The sequence below is a fragment of the Podarcis bocagei genome, assembly GCF_964188305.1.
Source record: "Podarcis bocagei genome assembly, chromosome: Z".
In the NCBI taxonomy this organism is placed as follows: domain Eukaryota; kingdom Metazoa; phylum Chordata; class Lepidosauria; order Squamata; family Lacertidae; genus Podarcis; species Podarcis bocagei.
The window spans coordinates 45,673,197-45,691,915 of record NC_138140.1 but is presented as its reverse complement, the minus strand read 5'-3'; the positions used below and the strand labels follow the sequence as shown (position 1 = coordinate 45,691,915).

The window sequence follows — 18,719 nt, the reverse complement described above, 5'->3', positions numbered from 1 at the left end:
AATCTAGTCCAGAATCCTGTTCTCACAGTGGTCAACTAGATGCCTGTGGGAAACACAAAAACAGGATCTAAGTGCAACAGCTGTCTCCCCGCTTGTCTCCCCACTTCCATTCAGAGGCAGCAGCGGAGGAAGCCGCTCAGGCGCCTGGGGCGGCGCGCCCAGGGGCGGGACAAGCCGCCCATAGGGGCAGGGCACACCACAGGGCCTCTGGAGTCTGCCTGCCTCCTCCCACTCAGCCGCCCTACAGATGGGGGGGAGGCAGCAGGCAGACAATTTGGGCAGTGTGGAGCCTGTGTGCACCCAAGCCACTGTGTCTCTCCCAGGCGGCCCACACGCATAGCACCCACCTTCCTCTGCCCCTGTTCAGAGGCAGAGAAGGGATAAGAGTTTTTCTTCCTCTCTCATAATAGTAGAACTTGGATCCAATCCCATGAAGCTGGACGCTGGACAGACAGAAGAACTTGGCACTTCTTCATGCAGCAGTGCAGTGTTAAACTCTTGGTTTCACTCTCGCAAGAGGTAGCAATGGCCAACAACCAACATCTTTTAAAAAATTAGACAATTTCATAGAAGAGAGGATTATCAGTGGTGACTTGCCACTGACCACTGTCACATTGCTACCAGGCTTTATACATATGGCCAGAGGGAGCAGGTGCTGCTGCAATTCAGCGTCTCAACAATATGCGTTCAGATTTGGGTATTGTGCTGCTTCTCTCGTCTGAGTGCAGAGCTTTTTGTTACCACTTTTTCTCATGTCACGAACACATCTTTGTTTTGACGTGGTTTCTCAATCTTTCTGACAATTTGTGACAGGAGAATGAAGTCGTCTCGTTGGTATTTTTATTTTTATCAAAGAAAAGCCGGCTCACTATTGATGTCATAAGATGAAGAGTGGAGGGTGGAGGAATGAAATTCACGTTGGCAATTGCCGGAATATCTCAGACTGATAGGAGCCATTGTTGGCTTAAGTGTTCCCTGGCATAAAACGCCAATTGTCTATGCCTTGAAGAGAAAATCAGCATGTTCACGCAAAATGTCAATCCCTAAAACACAATAACATGTAGTTGCTACTCGAGATTCACTATCAGGAGAGATAAGGGATGTTCTGCTGAATTATGATATGGGGCTTTAAAGCCTTGTTTTGTATTAGATGGTATTAAGTGGCATTCTGAGGTGATAACACTGCATGCTGCATAATACCTGTCTTCTTTGGAAATGGAGAGCAGTACAAACCAAAACTATGTTGCTAGTGATATTTCCCCAGCTGGGCCCTGGCATTTAGCTACTAATATTACAATATTAGTAAAATGTTTGTCAATAATGATGTGGAGGGCATGTATGGAGGGATCACAGAAACACTCAAATGACATATAGAGAGACACATTCCGCCTGTTGACAGGCTTCTTGTTAGCCAAAGTACCGTATTTTTTGCTGTATAAGACACACCAGACCATAAGACGCACCTAGTTTTTGGGGGAAGAAAACAAGAAGAAAAAAATTCTGAATCCCAGAAGCCAGGACAGCAAGAGGAATCACTGCGTAGTGAAAGCAGCCATCCCTCTTGCTGTTCTGGCTTCTGGGATAGCTGCGCAGCCTGCATTCGCTCCATAAGACACACACACATTTCCCCTTACTTTTTAGGAGGGAAAAAGTGTGTCTTATAGAGCAAAAAATACGGTAGGTCTCCTTTCCACTCCACTGTTGTTGGGAGGAAACGTAAGAGTGACTGGCATTTATATTTACATTTATATATGGGAGAAAGTAAATGGCATGTTTTTGGGAAAACCCCTGACTCATGGGCCTAACCTGACAGACATTCTCAGCTGGGGGAACAATCCACCCCACTTCCCAGGGAACTCTGGAAATTCTAGCTCTGGGAGTGGAATAGGGGCCTCCTAACAACTCTCAGCACCCCTGCAGTTCCCAGGATTCTTTAGGGGTGGGAAAACCATGGCAATTAAAGTGGTATAATCCTGCTTTAAGTGTGTATAGTGCAGATGGGGTCACAGTCATAGTAAGTTTCTTAATCTATCATATTTTCCACAAACACAGGTGGTCTCAAAGCATTTCACATAAAGAAAAGTCTAAAAAAGTAGTGCAGTGACAATACATAATAAAAAAATATCTCTCCAATATAAAACTAAAAAGCAATCAATCAGTTATTAAAAGTTCTTTGCCATTTGAGGCACAGTTGGTGGCAACCTGTAAGAGGGCTTTCTCTGCAGTAGTGCCCTATCTGTGGAACTCCTTGCTTCAAGAGGTTTGGTTACCTTCCTCTCCTGATGTTTTGCCAGGGTTTGTGGACATTTTTAATAAAAACAACAACAAGAAGAAGAAGAAGCCTTTAATTCAACTGTAGTTTAATTTAGTTTATTTATTCTTAGCTCTGGCTGTTTGTTCTTTTGATGATGCTTTTTGGTCTTGGCGGCTTTTAGCATCTTTTAAAAATGACTTACTGTATTCCTGTTCCCTTTTTGGTGCTCATTTCTAGACATTGCTAAGCACTCTGAGAAGCTCCTTGTTGAAGGGTAAAAGTAGAACATACTTAAAAAAAAACAAAAAAACCCTCTTTCCTAAAATGATGTATTGGGAACATTAAGTAATATGTGGCAATTTCTGCCAGTAAAAGATCCTTCTACTAACTGTGCATATTGACATGCATTTTTAATAGCCTCCAGGGCCAGCTCTACCATTAGACAGAGTGCAGTGATAATCGCTGGAAGGCAGCAGGAGCAGCCACTGGCCGTGCTTTTGTGTTCGCAGACAGAGCTAACTTAGTCAGGTTCATTCATTCAGTAGGTTTCCTGTGCATAAACTTAGTTGAATGCCACCCAGAGCTTCTGAAGGAGCTTGCAGTTTTGTGTTTTTACTGGTCTGAACCTAAGATTACCCGATACTTCCAGTTAAGGGGAGTCTCCCCCACGCCTCACCCCAGCTTTCCCTTGGTCCCTCTCTCAATTACTGGCTTTTTACAGTGCATGTAACTTTGTTGAGGGCCTTGCCCTCCAGTGCTTTTTTTTAAATGAAGCATCTCCCCATGTCTCCTGTTAATGTGGCAGTAGAATGGGTTATAGACAGCAGAGAAGAGCTTTCCAAACTTTTCATGTTGATGCGAAACTTTTAAGACATGCATCATGTCACAACACAGTAATTCAGTTTTACTAGCAAACCAAAGGTTAAACTAACCCTTTTCCGGCCCCGGATGGAGCATGGGGAGCATTCACATGACACACCTATACACTGCAGCTGACACACTAATGTGTCGCAACACATTATTTGGAAAGCTCTGCAGTAGAGGCTAAGCCATTAGGGCAAACGTGACACTGCCACACCAGCCTCAGTCTCCCCTCAGCTAACACCCAACCTCCCTGCCTTCTTACAACCAGACCAGCTGGTGGCACTGCTTGCTAGATTCCTTCTCCCTTGCAGTTTTGCCCTTGCAGAACTCGGGAGGAGGCTGAGGGAACAAAACTAGCATTAATCCACTCTGCCTGTCATTGGCTGTGGCTCTGTGAAGCCTTGGTTCTGGCTCCACCTGCCATTGACTTCTCTGCCTTCCACTCTTCCAGCCCTAATGGACAACAACAACTGCTGGTTGAAGGCAGCATACCCCTCTCCGTTTGCTCTCCTGTCTCAGTAAGTTGAACTTTCCCAGGTTGCACAAATGAAGATGATAACCCTTCTGTTCAGGTGGCCATTCGCTTCCCATCTTTTCTCTTGCTGCAGAAGGCATCTTTTCGCATGCACTCATAGAGTCCTGCTGGCTGCCAGCAGGATTTCTGTGTGTGCTTACTGGGCTGTCGGCGATAATGAGCTTCGCCGATGTGTTTCATGTGTCCGTCGGGAGAGGCTGTACAAAGGAAGAGAGAGTTCTAGCATGGTGTGTCTGAAAAAGTAGACACAGAAGCCAGCCGCTACCATTAGCTCTGAATTTTCCAGCCTTCCAGCATCAAGCGGCATGATAGTAGAATGAGATTGGCAGCTGGTTGTTCGTTTTCACAAACTTCCCCCTCGTCTTGTTTCCAGACTGAGTTGTAAGTTGTGCTGCTCTTAGGCATCTGTGACAGATATGGGCAGGTAGGCTGATCTTTTGACCCGTATAAAATAAATCCGGAGAACAAAGCAAAACTTCAGAGAGTACAATCTGTGCCAAACATCGCTGTAGGCCTGTGGAAACAACACAGTGTTCGAATCCATATATTTGAGCTTCTACTGTTCATTAACACACTGGAATGGCATCACAAACCTGAAAGAAATGTCTGTTTCATTTTACAGCTAAAAGGCTCTGGGTGAAAAGGTTTAGGGACTTTTGCTCTTTTCAGATGTTTCCGAGATATTTTGATCTTCTAAATTTTTATTTTTATTTTATAAAAACAACAACAAACCACACAGCTTCTAAGTAAATTCAAGAGATGAAAAATGAAACAAACTGGAAATGAAAGAAACCAGACTGTCCAGAATTTTGATTCAGTGTAAATGGGATAATTCATAATTTAGATAAATATAATTTCAAACATAGATAAACCACCAAGTATTGTACATCTAATGCCACACTGATCTAACTATACATTTGTAGACAGTCTCATCCCCAATGGTGCAGGCAAGTAACAATATAGTAAGACAGCATGCCAAGCAGACAAACTGAACTACGGTAGGATGGAAACAATGCTGTATGTGATGAGTAGAGAACCAAACAGAAAACAATGCCTTCTTATATCCATATCTAGACATTAGTTTTGCCACACTGAGGATGCCTCCAGACTGTTGGTATTTTGCAGGAGGGATTCAAGTGCATACCAGAACCTTAAGTTTGCACGATTAAAGGCACACTAGTGTAATAAATCCACTTATTTATTTATCAAGCAGCCTGTCTACTGGTTGATGCATAAGGCAGGGGTCAACCCTTACTAGCAGTCGCCCCCTGATGTGCCTCAGGTGTTCCGCCAGAGCTACCATTTTTATGGCCCATAGACCCCTGTGTGGACACCTGGACAGAAACATTCCATCCTGGTACCCAAGCAGCCAAAGCTGTAACAATTGCTATGAGGTAGGCAAAAACCTGCAGACCAACCAATTTGGGGGAAATTCTCCTTGGTCCTGAATACAGCAACCGGACATACCATATCAAGGTCATCATACTGCCCTACACACTCACCTTTGAGCAAGGGGTGTACAGACTGGGTGGGTGGTGAATCTCCTGGTGATCCCAGAGGGGTACCCTGGGCACGGTCCTCATTTAAAGGGTACGCAAGCCCACCTCCTCCAGGACTACTGATGGGCCATTTGCATGGACCAATGCCTGCACAGCTGGGAGGGAAAACCCGTACATCCCACCCCTAACCACACAGAAGCCAAACATGTCCCCCAGGACCACATTCTGCCCATGTTGGGCAGCAAAGCCTGCTTCCCCAGAGCCCCAGGTAAGTCGTTATTTCACACAAACACTTGTGCTTGTGTAGAGACAGCTTGTACCTGTGTTCAATATAATGTACAAAAAGGTCTAATATTTTGTTGGGAAGAGCGGAAGAAAAAGAAGAACCCTCTAGAGTCATCTAATGCACTCTCACAGTATCGTCTCTCTCCCCTTTATAGGTTAATTGGATGGATACTGCTATATTTCCTTATTTTGGTTTCCTCTCGGTGCATTTAGCATCTGTTTTGTCACTGGAGAGATTCACCCAGTATTGACCGCATGACTTGACATGAGCAGAAATCATGAATTAAAATGTTGAAATCATTAAAATGGGGAAATGGTAGAGGCAAAACGTGACTCTGCAAGAGTGGGAGATAATGAAATGCAAATTGTTATAACATCAGGGAGTTCCTCCCAGCCAGTGACTCTTCCCCTTGGACAGAACAGCTGCATCCAATGGGAAAGCTATTTAGTGGTCCCTGTAGATAATCCGAGGAGGTGGTGGTGTCAGGGCACTCTCTTTGCAGCAAGCTGTCCAAACAAATGGGGAACTAGTCCTTCTAAGGCACCAAGAGGCTTGAACCAGAACCCAGGCTCTTTACTCCCTATGCCACCATGGCAACCTGCAAGCAGGAAACAGTGCTGCATTACCACCAATGTAAATAGCCCAAGGGCAGTAGTGGAGCCTCCAGTCCAACAGAGATCAGGTGATGCAGGGAACCAATAGCATTCCATCTGGCCCTATATATTTGATGTTTGGCCAAGCTCCTCAGTTCAGACTCTCTCCTGAATTGACCTCCTGTGACCTAGCTCTTGGCCCTGACAGCCCATTAGGTGTTTCTTTTGGTGAGAGGCTTCTCTGCACAGACAGAAGGGATCAAGAGAGCAAGCATCTGGGTAAAACGTAGTTGGTAAAAGGGTCAACGTTCAATGTGCACATTCAGTGGGAGCCCCCCCATGGCATCATTTAAGTGCATATTGAAAAAGTTTCTCCTTGCCTTAGGGCCTCTGAGCCTTCCTCTTCTCTTCACCACTGCAACATCCTTGCTGATCTGCCTGCTAACAAGTTGTGTCTCTGTCTGGCAAGCCAGTAGCTGGTAGCAAGGAAGAGGAAGTGGAGCAACCACATCTGGTCATCATGGCAGTGAGGAAGTAGGTACAGCAAGAGAGGGGAGCGCACAAGTAGGTTGGCTTACCCAAGGACCTTAGAGAATCTGAAGACTCCATTGCCTTTGTCTATCAGGCAAATGATCGCCAAGAGGGCATGCAACAGATTGACATCCTGTACAGGTCTGCTCAGTCATAAGCCCCACTGAGTTCTCCCAGGAAAACTGTATAGGGTTGCAGCCTAAAAGCACAAAAGGCTATGCTCCTTGTTTCCCAGGTGGATGACATCCTTACTTTCAAGAACTCTTAGGCTGTTGCAAGCTAAATGTAATCCTGGTAGACAACAGCACTATGGAATGCACCCTTCATCCCTGGAGTTTCTGTCTTTACCTCTTGATTCCCAACAGAGAGCAGAGAATGAGCAGATTGCTTCCCCAGCCAGAAGCTGTGAAGATTTGCAAGCATAAACACCCCCTCTCCCATTTCCTCACAAATATAGCCAAAACACACAACTATTATAATTATTATAAATGGTACCAGTTAACCCTCTGGTTTTATTCTGTTGAAGAATGATTCCTTTCAAAGCAGCAATTCAATAATAAACACATCTTCAGGCTTTAGATGTAGGCACTACAACACTTTCAAGTGGAAAAAATGTTTAATTTGCTATAATGAATTGAAACCGGGGGAGGGGGTAATATTTAGTTAATTGCCTCAAATCTGTCTGTTTGTATCAGCCAAATTAACTTGATAAACTCGTCTTCAAAATTAATTTCCTTCCAGATGGTACTTAGTGGATTATTTTAAGTAGAGTCTCTGATTCTTTCAACTCTATGTATTTATAAGTAAAAGAAACACTAGGGGGTTTCTCAAACTATACTAAACATGATGAAACAAGCATTTTATACTGGTGTTATGGTTGCAGAGTCACTGGAAAGGTGAGACAACATACGTAAAACAAGTAGCATTCAGTTAATAATAAATCCATAATATACTTGGATAGATAGATATTTGTGTTTATCTGTGTGTACTTTCAGTGGCCTGGTTCACACACCATAGGTACCAACTCTATGAGGCTACCCCCCCCCCCGTGTGTTGGGATGAGACTGAGCTCCCCCAATCTTGAGGGACCAGGCCTCATCGGGCCTTGCTGTGGCAGGCCCGGGTGGGCCTACCTGTGGCTGCAGTAGGCCCATTCAGGCCTCCCCACAGCCTCCCGTCGCTGCGTGATGCCATGTGTACATGTCATGCACATGGCATCACACGTGTGACTGCCCCCTAAAAAATGTGTGGAACCCAGTGCCTAGGGTTGCCATATTTTCTGGATGTGTGGCAGCCCATGGCAGTAGTGTTGTTTTTGCCGATTTCCCTCAGAAATAGCTCAAAAACGCACAAGAAAAGTCCCCCCCCTTTTTTCCCCCAATGCTCAACAACTATTCTGTCTGGATTTTCATTTTTTGAAATATAGTAACCCTACCGGTGCCTATGTCATGCATCTTAATAAGCCTGACAATGGTGTGTTTGAATGTACCAACCAAGCTCAGGAGATTAACCAAACTTCCTTTTCTGCCAACCAAGCTCAGCGTGAAGCTATGGTTTGTTGCTTGATTACAAGTTATTGTTTGACAACCTAGGGTTTGGTGTTATGCCTGAACCCAACAACCTTGCTTAACCATGTTTTGTTTGGCCACTTTCCCCCCTATGCTTATCATACCAAGTCCAGAATGTGTCCTGCAGCAGGGACAGGTCCAGAATTCACTTGGGGCAGACTCATGGTTTTCATGGCAGACATCAAATCATGAGCCAATCCTGACAGGAGAACCTCAGTGTGAATATTAAAGTCCCCCACCACAACAAGTTAGGGGACTCTAGCACCAACCCCAAGACCACCCTAGTTAGCTCAGGAAGGGAGATTCTTGAGCAGCGGGGTGTGTGGTGCACCAACAGGATCTGTACTCATCCTGGCCATCTTCAGATACACACACACAAACTCAGCAGAGTGCAGGAGAAGGTACCTGGTAAGAGGAATGCAATCATGGTAGACCACTGCAATTCCACACCCCAGACCTTGCATACTGCTGTACAGAGAACCCCAAAGGGCAAAGCTGAGAGAGTTTTACCACCACCACCACCCCCAGCTTCATCCAGGATCAAGTCCTGGATAGCTGTTGTTTTGCCACCTGTCATTGACCAGCAGCATTTTCAACCCAGGGGGACTGTTGCCAAGACTTTCCAGTCTATTTGAACAGGGGAAGAATATGGCAGCAACCACCACCATGTTGCACCGCCCCCTTTGATAAAGTAGAGTTGTTACCCCACCCCTACATATCTCTCTTTGCCCTCTTTGCCCTTGCTCTTTTTCCACCAGTTCAGATTGATCACCCAGTTCATCTGGGTGTAGACACGCAGCAGGTGTTGCTGGAAGCTTCTAAGTACTGCAGGAGCATTGTTAAGGAAGGAACAACAGCAAAAAATGCCCAGGAGTCCCCCCCCCTGGAAGGAATGAACAGTAGACAGGTGGTTCCTGTTCAGACATTCCTGGGTCCCACCCCCTTTCTCACACAGGGGAGCTGTGGCTTCCCAGTTCCAAGGAGGTGTTGAAAGAGGTAAGATATACTTTTGCAATTTGGAATGCAAGGCATCTTGCATTCTTATCAGCAAATTGTTTATTTTTATATAGCAGATGCTACTATACTAAGTGGAAGCAATTAAGGAAGGCTTCAACAGAGATAGAATTAATTTATTGAGAAGTAATTAATCTCACCCAGAAGATTCTTGCATAACCAATGCATTAATTTATATTGGAACTCCTAGAGCTGTTCATCTCGGTATTGGGGGCCTGTGGATCAATGGGGATCCATCTGCAGCTTACAAAGGCAATAAGTGCATTGCTCCTTCAATCTATAATTGATGAGCAAAAGAAGGAGTAATCTTATTAAACTGTTAGACTTTACCTTGGAAGAGTTTGCATTGTTGATAAAGCTTGGGCAAAGTACCATTACACTGCATAAGTGAGTCCTCCCAAGTGGAGAAGGTAACTTGTTAGTAAATAGACAGAGTGATAGAAGCACTGTGCAATAAAATGCCTACTTGTCTGGCGTTGCAGCTTCCTCTTTTGGAGTCATTCAGTTAGGACACAATCTAGCCAAAGTTAAGCACTTGAAAGCCTCTTGGATTTCAAGGAGAGATTCAACAGCTCTAACCATTTTGATTCAACAAAACCAAAATGATCAAGGAGGTGAAGCATCTCCCTTGTGAGTGCTTGGGGATTTTTAGTATAGAGAAAATGTGAGTAAGAGGTGATATGATAGAAGTTTATAACGTTATGCATGGTGTGGAGAAGGTCGACAGAAAGCAGCTTTTATCCCTCCCCACCAATGGAAACCTAATGACTCTGAGTGTTGGAAGACTCTGGAGAGACAAAAGAATGGGCTTCTTCATGCAGTGGAACTATGGAACTCACTCTTCCCAGGGAGCAATGTTGGCCATCAACTTGGATGTATTTAAAAGAGGATTGGGCAAGTTCATGCAGGATAAGGCTATTGAAGGCTACTAGCCATGACGACTATGCTCTGCCTCCATGGTTGGAGGCAGCAGTGCTTCTGAATACCGGCTGCTGAAACCACATGAGAAGTGAGTGCTTTTGCACTCTCAAGGGTTCAGCTTGAGGGTTTCCCACAGGCATCTGGTTGGGCACTGTGAGAACAGGATGCTGAACTAGATGAGCTATTGGCATGATTCATCAGGCTCTTGTTATGGCTAGCAGTAAATGGCATTGCGTCCCAGTCCAAAGTTAGCCATATGCAGAGCAGACCCATTGAAATCAATGGACTTAAGTAAATTGGATACTTCCCAGTGACAGCCAATCCCCTTTGGGGTGGAAAGTGAGGCCAACAGTAGGTTAAATCTAGGGCTCCTTCTGATATGTCTAGGTGTGAGATCACATTTGGCAACAGAGATATATTCATAGAAAAGTGTATACATCTTGGCTGCTGATAAGAATTACCGCATTTTTCGCTCTATAAGACGCACCAGACAATAAGACGCACCTAGTTTTTGGAGAAGGAAAACAAGAAAAAAATATTCTGAATCCCAGAAGCCAGAACAGCAAGAGGGATCACTGCGCAGCAAAAGCAGCGATCCCTCTTGCTGTTCTGACTTCTGGATAGCTGCGCAGTCTGCATTCGCTCCATAAGATGCACACACATTTCCCCATACTTTTTAGGAGGGAAAAAGTGAGCCTTATAGAGCAAAAAATATGGTAGATTGTTCCTGTCTAACAGCATACTGTTTCTCAAAATGATTAGTTAACAGTTTGAATGATCAAAAACTGGTGTGAAATAAAGTGCTTAGGCAGTTATGTTGCACTGATGTCAGCCCTGGGAGCCAGAAAAAAAATCTCAAAGAAGGTGACAAATGGTTGTGTAAATCAGAGTCCATTCACTTTGCAATCAGAATGGTCCCAGTGAACATATGATGGTTGAACAGTGTTGTGCAAGGGGAAGAAAAACAGCAACAGCAAAATTAAGACTCATTTATTAAGCAGGAAAACAACTGGTGGTAAGATGCATAATTTTCTGTGAGATGTACTTTCCTGGAAATCTTTGCACACAGTTGTAGGGCATGTTGGTGATGCAAGAATAGATTGGTGTTCTTTTCAATTATCCATTGCTTTTTCATCTTGTTCTCTTTTACTAAAAAAAAGTGCTTAGGAGACACTCATCTAGATGTGTTTGAGAATTAAGAAGACCCATTAATCTCTTGAACAATGGCACATGTACATAAGATATCCATGGTGGGTACTGTGTTAACAATGCATATTCAGGATGTCTTCGGCATGCTGTTACAATCCTACCTTGTCAACTTGTATTTTCTTTCCAGTATGCTGAATTTGAGAAATACAACAGTTAACAGTAAAAACAGTATTTTTTATTTTATTTTTTGCACATTGAGCTAATCACAAGAGAGACCCATCTCCCAACATTCTATATGTAGCTGGACCTGAAAATTAACACAAATTAATGAATCTGTATCGATACTCTGACATTAGTAGGGCCCGCTATATACTTGGCAGGAGAAAACATAAAATCCAGCATTCCAGTTATTGCTTATCATACTGAACTGGTAAGCTGTAACAAATTTAAGTACACATGTGTGAAATTCATTAGGGAGTCTTGGCACCAGTTAAATTACATCCAGGATAAAGGATGTGGATTAGGAGGCTGTGTTAGATAGGTACCCTGCTGTGACTCTAAGGAGAATCTGAATACCTTGTGGGGGAGGAAAGAGGATGGAATTTCAGCTTCAGTTCTGCATTTGCCAGCTTTCGAGAAGATGGACAAAATGGATTTTTGTTGCTGTTGTTGCTAATAATGGTAGCTTTTCTCATACCTGCAGTTCTCCAACCCACCCCCTGTATTTTGTTATGAGACTGAAATCTCCTGAAAACAATAACCACCTGGGGATGGATGAAATGAACCATTTCATTTAAAACAACAACAACAACAACAACAACATAAAACAAAGTGATGCTTAATGGGGAGAAATGAGCTGTCTATGTGAGATACCATGTGGCTTTGGATGTAGTGGGGACCAGTGAGTTATTACATCTACTCCATGAGACATTTTAGCATATTTATTTATTTAGATGATGGATATGCTGCCCTTTGTCCAAGTCACAGGGGGGTTTGCAAGTGAGTACATAAAAATCCATAAAGTCCATAAAAATAACGCAAATCAGTTGTATAGAACAGGAACAGTGTAAAATTAAGCTACAGTTAACTTACAGTTACTGGCTAACAACTGTGCATGCAGAAAGTCTTGGAATAGAAAGGTATGGTACAACTAGCAAAAGTGAAGAGAGCCCTTTTAACTGAAGAGCAATTAGTTTCTGTTCTGGGGGGTGGAGCCTGTTATTCTCCACATAGTGGTCTAGGTCAAGAGTCTCCTTACTGTAGTTCATGAGCTTACCGGTAATTCAGGTGGTCTGAGAGGAACAAGGGCAGTGGCTGTTCTGGGACAGATCAGAAATGGCAGGGGGGAGTGACTTGAAAGGAGTGGAAAGAGGATTAGGCATCAGAAGTGCATATTTTATTGTATTACAATTTAATAGAATCATAGAGTTGGAAGGGATCCTAAGAATCATTAGTCCAATCCCCTACAATGCAAGAATCTCAACTAGAGCATTCCAATAATACGAATTGTTGGGATTAAATTTGTAATGCAAAAAGCATGCAGCAGCTAGCACAATGCATGGCAATCACTATAACAGGCAGGAAAACAAAAATATCTGGTGTTCCATCAAGACCCTTAACAATCTTCAAATAGCCCATGGAGGGGATGGGAAGGGAGTTTGGGAACTACTTGCCTGGGGGATAGAAGTGTATGTTGTCACACAAACTGGCCTCTTTGTGCAAAGCTATTGTTGTTATTTCTATCAGACCAGTGGTTCCCAAATGTTTCAGGCTGGTGTGCTCCCTTGGTTCCCTAAACTCATTCCCAGTTACCCTTACCCTACCCTATAAATAGCATTATTGAAAATAGTTGGCTTGAGCCACTTGAGCAAGATAATAACACAATAAGATTCAAAGCATTAACAATTAATTGCATTTTTATTTGAAATCAAATTAAAACTATTTAGTTTAATTAATTCACATAAAACCTGATGAAGTTGATCCAGTTTCTTTCATGGTGCTCTCGAGCAAACGCCTGCTTAATTTCTTGAAACCTAAAAGCATTGTTTGCCCTTGGACCATTCTCTGAGGCCCCCTTGGGGGGGATGTCATCGCTCAATGGCAGAGCATGTGCCTGGCAGGCAAATGGTCCCACGTTCAGTTCCTGGCATCTCCAGGTAGGGCTAAAAGAGACTCCTGTACGAAATCCTGGATTGCTGCTGCCAGCAGTGTAGACAATATTGAGCTAGATGGACCAATAGTCTGACTCGGTATGAGGCAGCTTGCTATGTTCCCTATGGCATGCATTGAAAGACTGGATGCCCAAGGTTTGCACGAGGGACTAGGAACATCATCTGATCTTGACATTTATTTCCTCCAGAGACTGCACCAGAATTTTGTTCCAAACTGACACTGAGACATGACTGACGTTGCACGATTTTGACAGTGTGTGTGTGTGCAGGGTGGGTGGTTGGGGGTGATTTGATAGGCTTCAGACAAGAGAAAGGAAGATGCAAAGGGAGGTCCTGATTTCAACCCTACAACTAAAATTTCCATAAACTGCCTTCGGGTCCTGCAGTGGGTGTTTTCGTAGATATACTTTAATCTCTTATTTTTGTATCAAGTGTGGTGTCATTTGTCACATTACATTATGCAAATCTTGGACAGATTTAGCACTCTGTGTAAATAAAAAAAAAGTGGTCATCTTGAGGGCTTCGGCATGTAACTGTTGAACATCAAAGATAGAACCATCTATATTTAATAGACAAAAGATTGATTTTGAAGCACAGTGATAAATATTTGTTTGAAAGAGATAGTCATTCTGGCAAAATCGGAAATGATGCGTAAATGTGTATAGACAAAATATGTGCGTTGCATACCATTTTCTTAATGAACATGCTGTACTGTGATTAATCTGATTCAACTGTTTGTTAAGTGGTGATGTTATTAAACAGTAGAATTGGAGCCAGCAGGAGCGAAAGTTTCCTGAGGAGATAGCTGTTTTAAATTTATTAGTCTTTTTAAAAAGTCTTTAAGTGTGTTTGTCTCAAAATTGTTTAGTCTTCATTAAGGTGTCACAAGACTCTTTGTTGCTTTTGCTGCAACCTAACTAACACAGCTGTCCCTCTGGAAATTTGTTTTAAACCTGTTACTGATTAATAATGGTCTTGGACTGCTCACAAGCTTGCTTTTATATTAAATCAAGTACTGTAGGTCCTGCAACAAAACACACGGGGCAAATAGCCAGCCAGCCATTATGCAGGATACTCCGTTCTGTTCTCCCTCCCCACTTTTCCATTTCCAACCTTTCATTCAAGTTAAACACAGGAAGTCTGACAAATGAGCAGATATGTCACTACTTGGACATTAAGATAGAAACCTTAGCTAAAGGTGTTCCCAGGTACAGTAGAAGTTTTGCATTCATGATGGAAGTTGTAGTCAGCCCAAGTAAAAAATGCAAGGATTCTATTTTCACACCAAGAGCAGACCTTTCCAAATACCTACTTTACACATGGTCACAGCCTACTCCCCAAGCTCTTTGTTTAAGATCTCAGTAGTGTCAGGGGTGGTAGTCAAAAATACCACTGGACTAGCCAAAAAAACACCCTTTTGTGAATCAGCATAGCTGTCTTCAATCCAGATTTTAGGTTGGAAAACTATTTTTTCCTAAAATGTATTCCCTCCCCTGCACCACTCTATTCTTTTACATATCCAAATTGATTTATTAAACCCATGTTTAGGGTTCCCAATTGGATTATGTCAGGGGAAGGGGCTGCCCCAGAGACAGAAGGGGTGGGGGAAATAACTGAAATGGCAGTGTGAATTTCCTGATCCAGTGTTTTCTTTTCTTCTGCCTCTGAGCCAGCCCCCACTCCACCTACTTTCCACTGAAATAATCCATCTAGTCTCCATTTCACTTCAGATTGAAATAAATACCTCCTCTAGTCTGGACTCTGCATCTCCACTGCAGAGACTGAGATGAATAGAGAAAGTAAAGGAGTACAGAGCCTCACCACCATGAGAACCTATGCAATAATTTGCAGCCAGGTCCTGCCAGGCTGAAGCTTGCAAGCTGCACGCAGATTATGGTTTTCTTTTTTAAAAAATTCTTTTTAAAAATGTATTTTAAAAATTTATTTTTAAAAGTTTTTATTTTTTATTTTTATTTTTTTAAAACGTTATTCCAAAACCGAAAAAGAATTACAAACATCAGATTCAAAATCCATATTTGTTTTGTAACCTAAGCCTATTACATAGTTGACTAGATTAAAATATACCTAATTGCTATAGACTTCCCTTTGCTATATATAAATGCAACACAATTAGAAATATATTAGAATTTTTTTATAAATTCCACCATACCCCCCACTCCCCTTCACCCATGTGTGATCTCAATATATTTTTTTACTTCTTCCATCTTGTTGTGTTGGTGTAGTTTAATAATTATTCATTTATTCTTTTATTATTTCCTTGCTTACCCCTGCACGTTTGACACATTATCTATTAATATTCCAGTTCCGGAACCATATTTTTTCATGTATTCCTTCACTCCATCCCACTCTTTAATTATTCTCTGATTTGAATGGCCTCTAATGATTGATGATTTTAAAAAGTTTTTAAAGTGCTTTTGCCCACCTGGAGATTCAAACTCTCCATCTGCCACCTGGAGGGGCCAAGGCAAACCTGGATATCTGGCAACCCTATCAGTATTGACTACAGTGAGTGGCGGCAGCAATACAGGGTTGTAGGGAGGATTCTTTCTCAGCCTTTCATGGAGAGATTTCAGAGAGTGAAGCTTGAAACTTCTGCATGCAAATCAGATGCTGTACAGTGGACCCTAAAACAGCACGTTTGAACTGTCTCCTTATGAGAACCACGGCAGCTTTCAAGGTAGCTTCATGCAAAGGAAAAACTTAAACTTATTTCAGAGGAAGTTATCTCTGGATTGTTGTCATGAGAGGGTCAAGGAATCAGCCTCTCGCATCCTGTCATACCACCGCAACTATCTCAGGCCAGTCATGAATCAGAAGATGTCCCTATAGAATCCTTAATTTGGCACCCCACCCATGTCTGCATACCAGGATCATGTATCTAGAGATGAACAAGACATGAGTAAAGAGTATTGGAATTTTCTTTTGGAGGAAAATTCATCTTCTTCCTACCCGAGCCCTGTAATAGCTAAACAAATCTGAGTTTATTTTAGGATAGCAGATCATGTGAGTGGACTAAAGCCAACGTAAAGACAGTAGCATGCAAACAAACCTAAACAGGGCTGAACTGATGCTAGTCACTATCCCTCATAACAGTTTTCAGCCATGCTGAAAACACCTGCTTTAACTCAGCAATCCCCCCCCCCATCTTTATCATAATGAAGACTTTCCATTGCTTTCACTTGCCCTCGGTGACGTCATAATGTAGTCAAAACTGATTAACCAATTGTTTTATTCTCTGATATCTTATCATGTCATCACATGACTATGTAGTACTATGCAGTATTACTATGTGATTCCTGGTTGGGTAGGATCACCCACATGACAAATTCAGGAAGGAAGGAGCAGAAGAAGTCAGGGAAAGCAATTGTATTTTCCCCAGATTTCAATCTGAACACTTTATTGGAGTAACTGGGCATGAGAAGTTAATTTCCTTCATGAGTGTAAATCACCTTGTGGATGAGCTAATCGAAGGTGCAAGATCAGCCAAGCCAGTTACTATGATAATAGCCCAGTGCGCTGACTATATCTGTGATATCTGAGCAGTCAGCTCAGTGTTTCTTAGTCTGTGAGTCTGCAGTTAGTCTGTTAGTCTGTGTTACTTGTATGGTGTTATATATTAATTCTCTGAACTTGTTTAGAGCATCAGAAATACTTTGTATTTCTATCTATCTATATTTGCAAAAGCCTACTGTTTTGCTGAGCCTTATCTTCTGCAACAGTAAAGTATCTTGGTTTCTGTGTAGCTACAGGTACTGGGAGCAACTTTCACTGTGTGGGTATCTCTCCTGAGATTTCCAGTACATTTATTGTGGCTTCATTTATTCTGTTTTCTTTCCATGTGAAAACAAGAATGCAAAGCTAAGGAATCATCAAGGAGATGGTTACATGGGACGTCTCTGGCCCCTTTTGGGTGTTTGGGTTCAGACACAACCTGCCTGCATCCGGAGAACTTTAATTGAGTAGATAAAGAGGTCTCTGTAATTATAAAACTATAGTAGGTATAACAAGAGGCTAAATACATAGCTGTGGTTTTAATTAGACAGTGCTTCAAATTAGTAATTGTGGCTTCAGTGAGGAATCAGTGACTTTATACCCTGCAAAAGCCCCATCACAGCACAGCTCATTCCTCATTATGTCACACTGTGTGAATCTTTCAGTATATTGGCATGCTGAGCTGAAAAGGCAAACATCGATATTGGGTTATCTTCCTGGTGCAGAAAAGCTAGAATGGAGATTAAATTCATTCCCAGTAGAGATGTGGGAATATATTGTTCTTTGCCATGTATATGTGTGACCATGTCTGGAAGGTGAATTTTTATATGTGAGAGTGGGTGGTGTGCCTATGTATATATGTATATTTGCATAAGATCAAACCAAGCAGTAGAACTTAAGGTAGGCCTTTGCAATTAAGGATTGGGTCAGTTCTCAATGGCTCTTGCATGAGATAAATTAAGTAGGCTACAACTTACATGCACAGGTGAAGAAAGATTAAGATCTATCCATTCATCACGAGATACTTGGGGTTGTAGCCAGTGTTAGTCTTACTCAGAGTAGATCCATTGAAATTAATGACCATGACTAACTTAGATTCCTTAATTTCAGGGGGTAAAACATAGCTGGATACCCTTCCAAGGGTCCCGCCAGTATTTGCTCAGCATATTGCACACACAGACACGCAAACACACACATATATAACACAATTTGCACTATACAATTAAAGCTGCATCATGCCACTTTAAACAGTCATGGCTTCCCCCCGTTCTTACAGTGGCTACCCAGATCCCTGTGGAAAACTCTTAAGCAAGACCTAAGCCCAAGAGCACTCTCCCCTCCTGCGGTTTACAGCAGCTGGTATTCAGAATCATTTCTGCCACCAACTATGGAGGCAGAGCTACTACAGGCTAATACTGGGAGGTGTAGTTTGTTAAGGGTTCCGAGAGTTGTTAGGAGGCTACTATTCACAGAGTGGTTTAAGAAATCAGTTTCTCTTCCCAGGACACTTTGCTAAATTGTAGTGCTGTGAAGGGTATAGGGGTCTCCTAACAACTCTCAATACCCTTTACAAACTACCATATTTTTCGCCCCATAGGACGCACTTTTTCCCCTCCAAAAATGAAGGGGAAATGTGTGTGCGTCCTATGGGGTGAATGCAGGCTATGGGGTGAATGCGTACTGACCCCTCTCACTCTCCAGGCTTCGCGCAGATCTCCACAAGCCGTGGGAGCCCGCGCCGGGCTCCCACAGCTTGCGGAGAGTTGCCTGCATGCCGAAGGCTGGGCGCGCTGAGTTCAGCGTGCTCAGACTTCGCGCACC

The 18,719-nt window shown here is 42.8% G+C and overlaps 1 protein-coding gene across 5 annotated transcripts in view; it reads left to right on the top strand.

Annotated features, from left to right (window-relative positions):
* AFF2 (ALF transcription elongation factor 2) overlaps positions 1-18,719 on the top strand; it is a 393,570-nt gene that overhangs the window by 77,004 nt on the left and 297,847 nt on the right. The gene's annotated exons all lie outside the window — the stretch shown is intronic.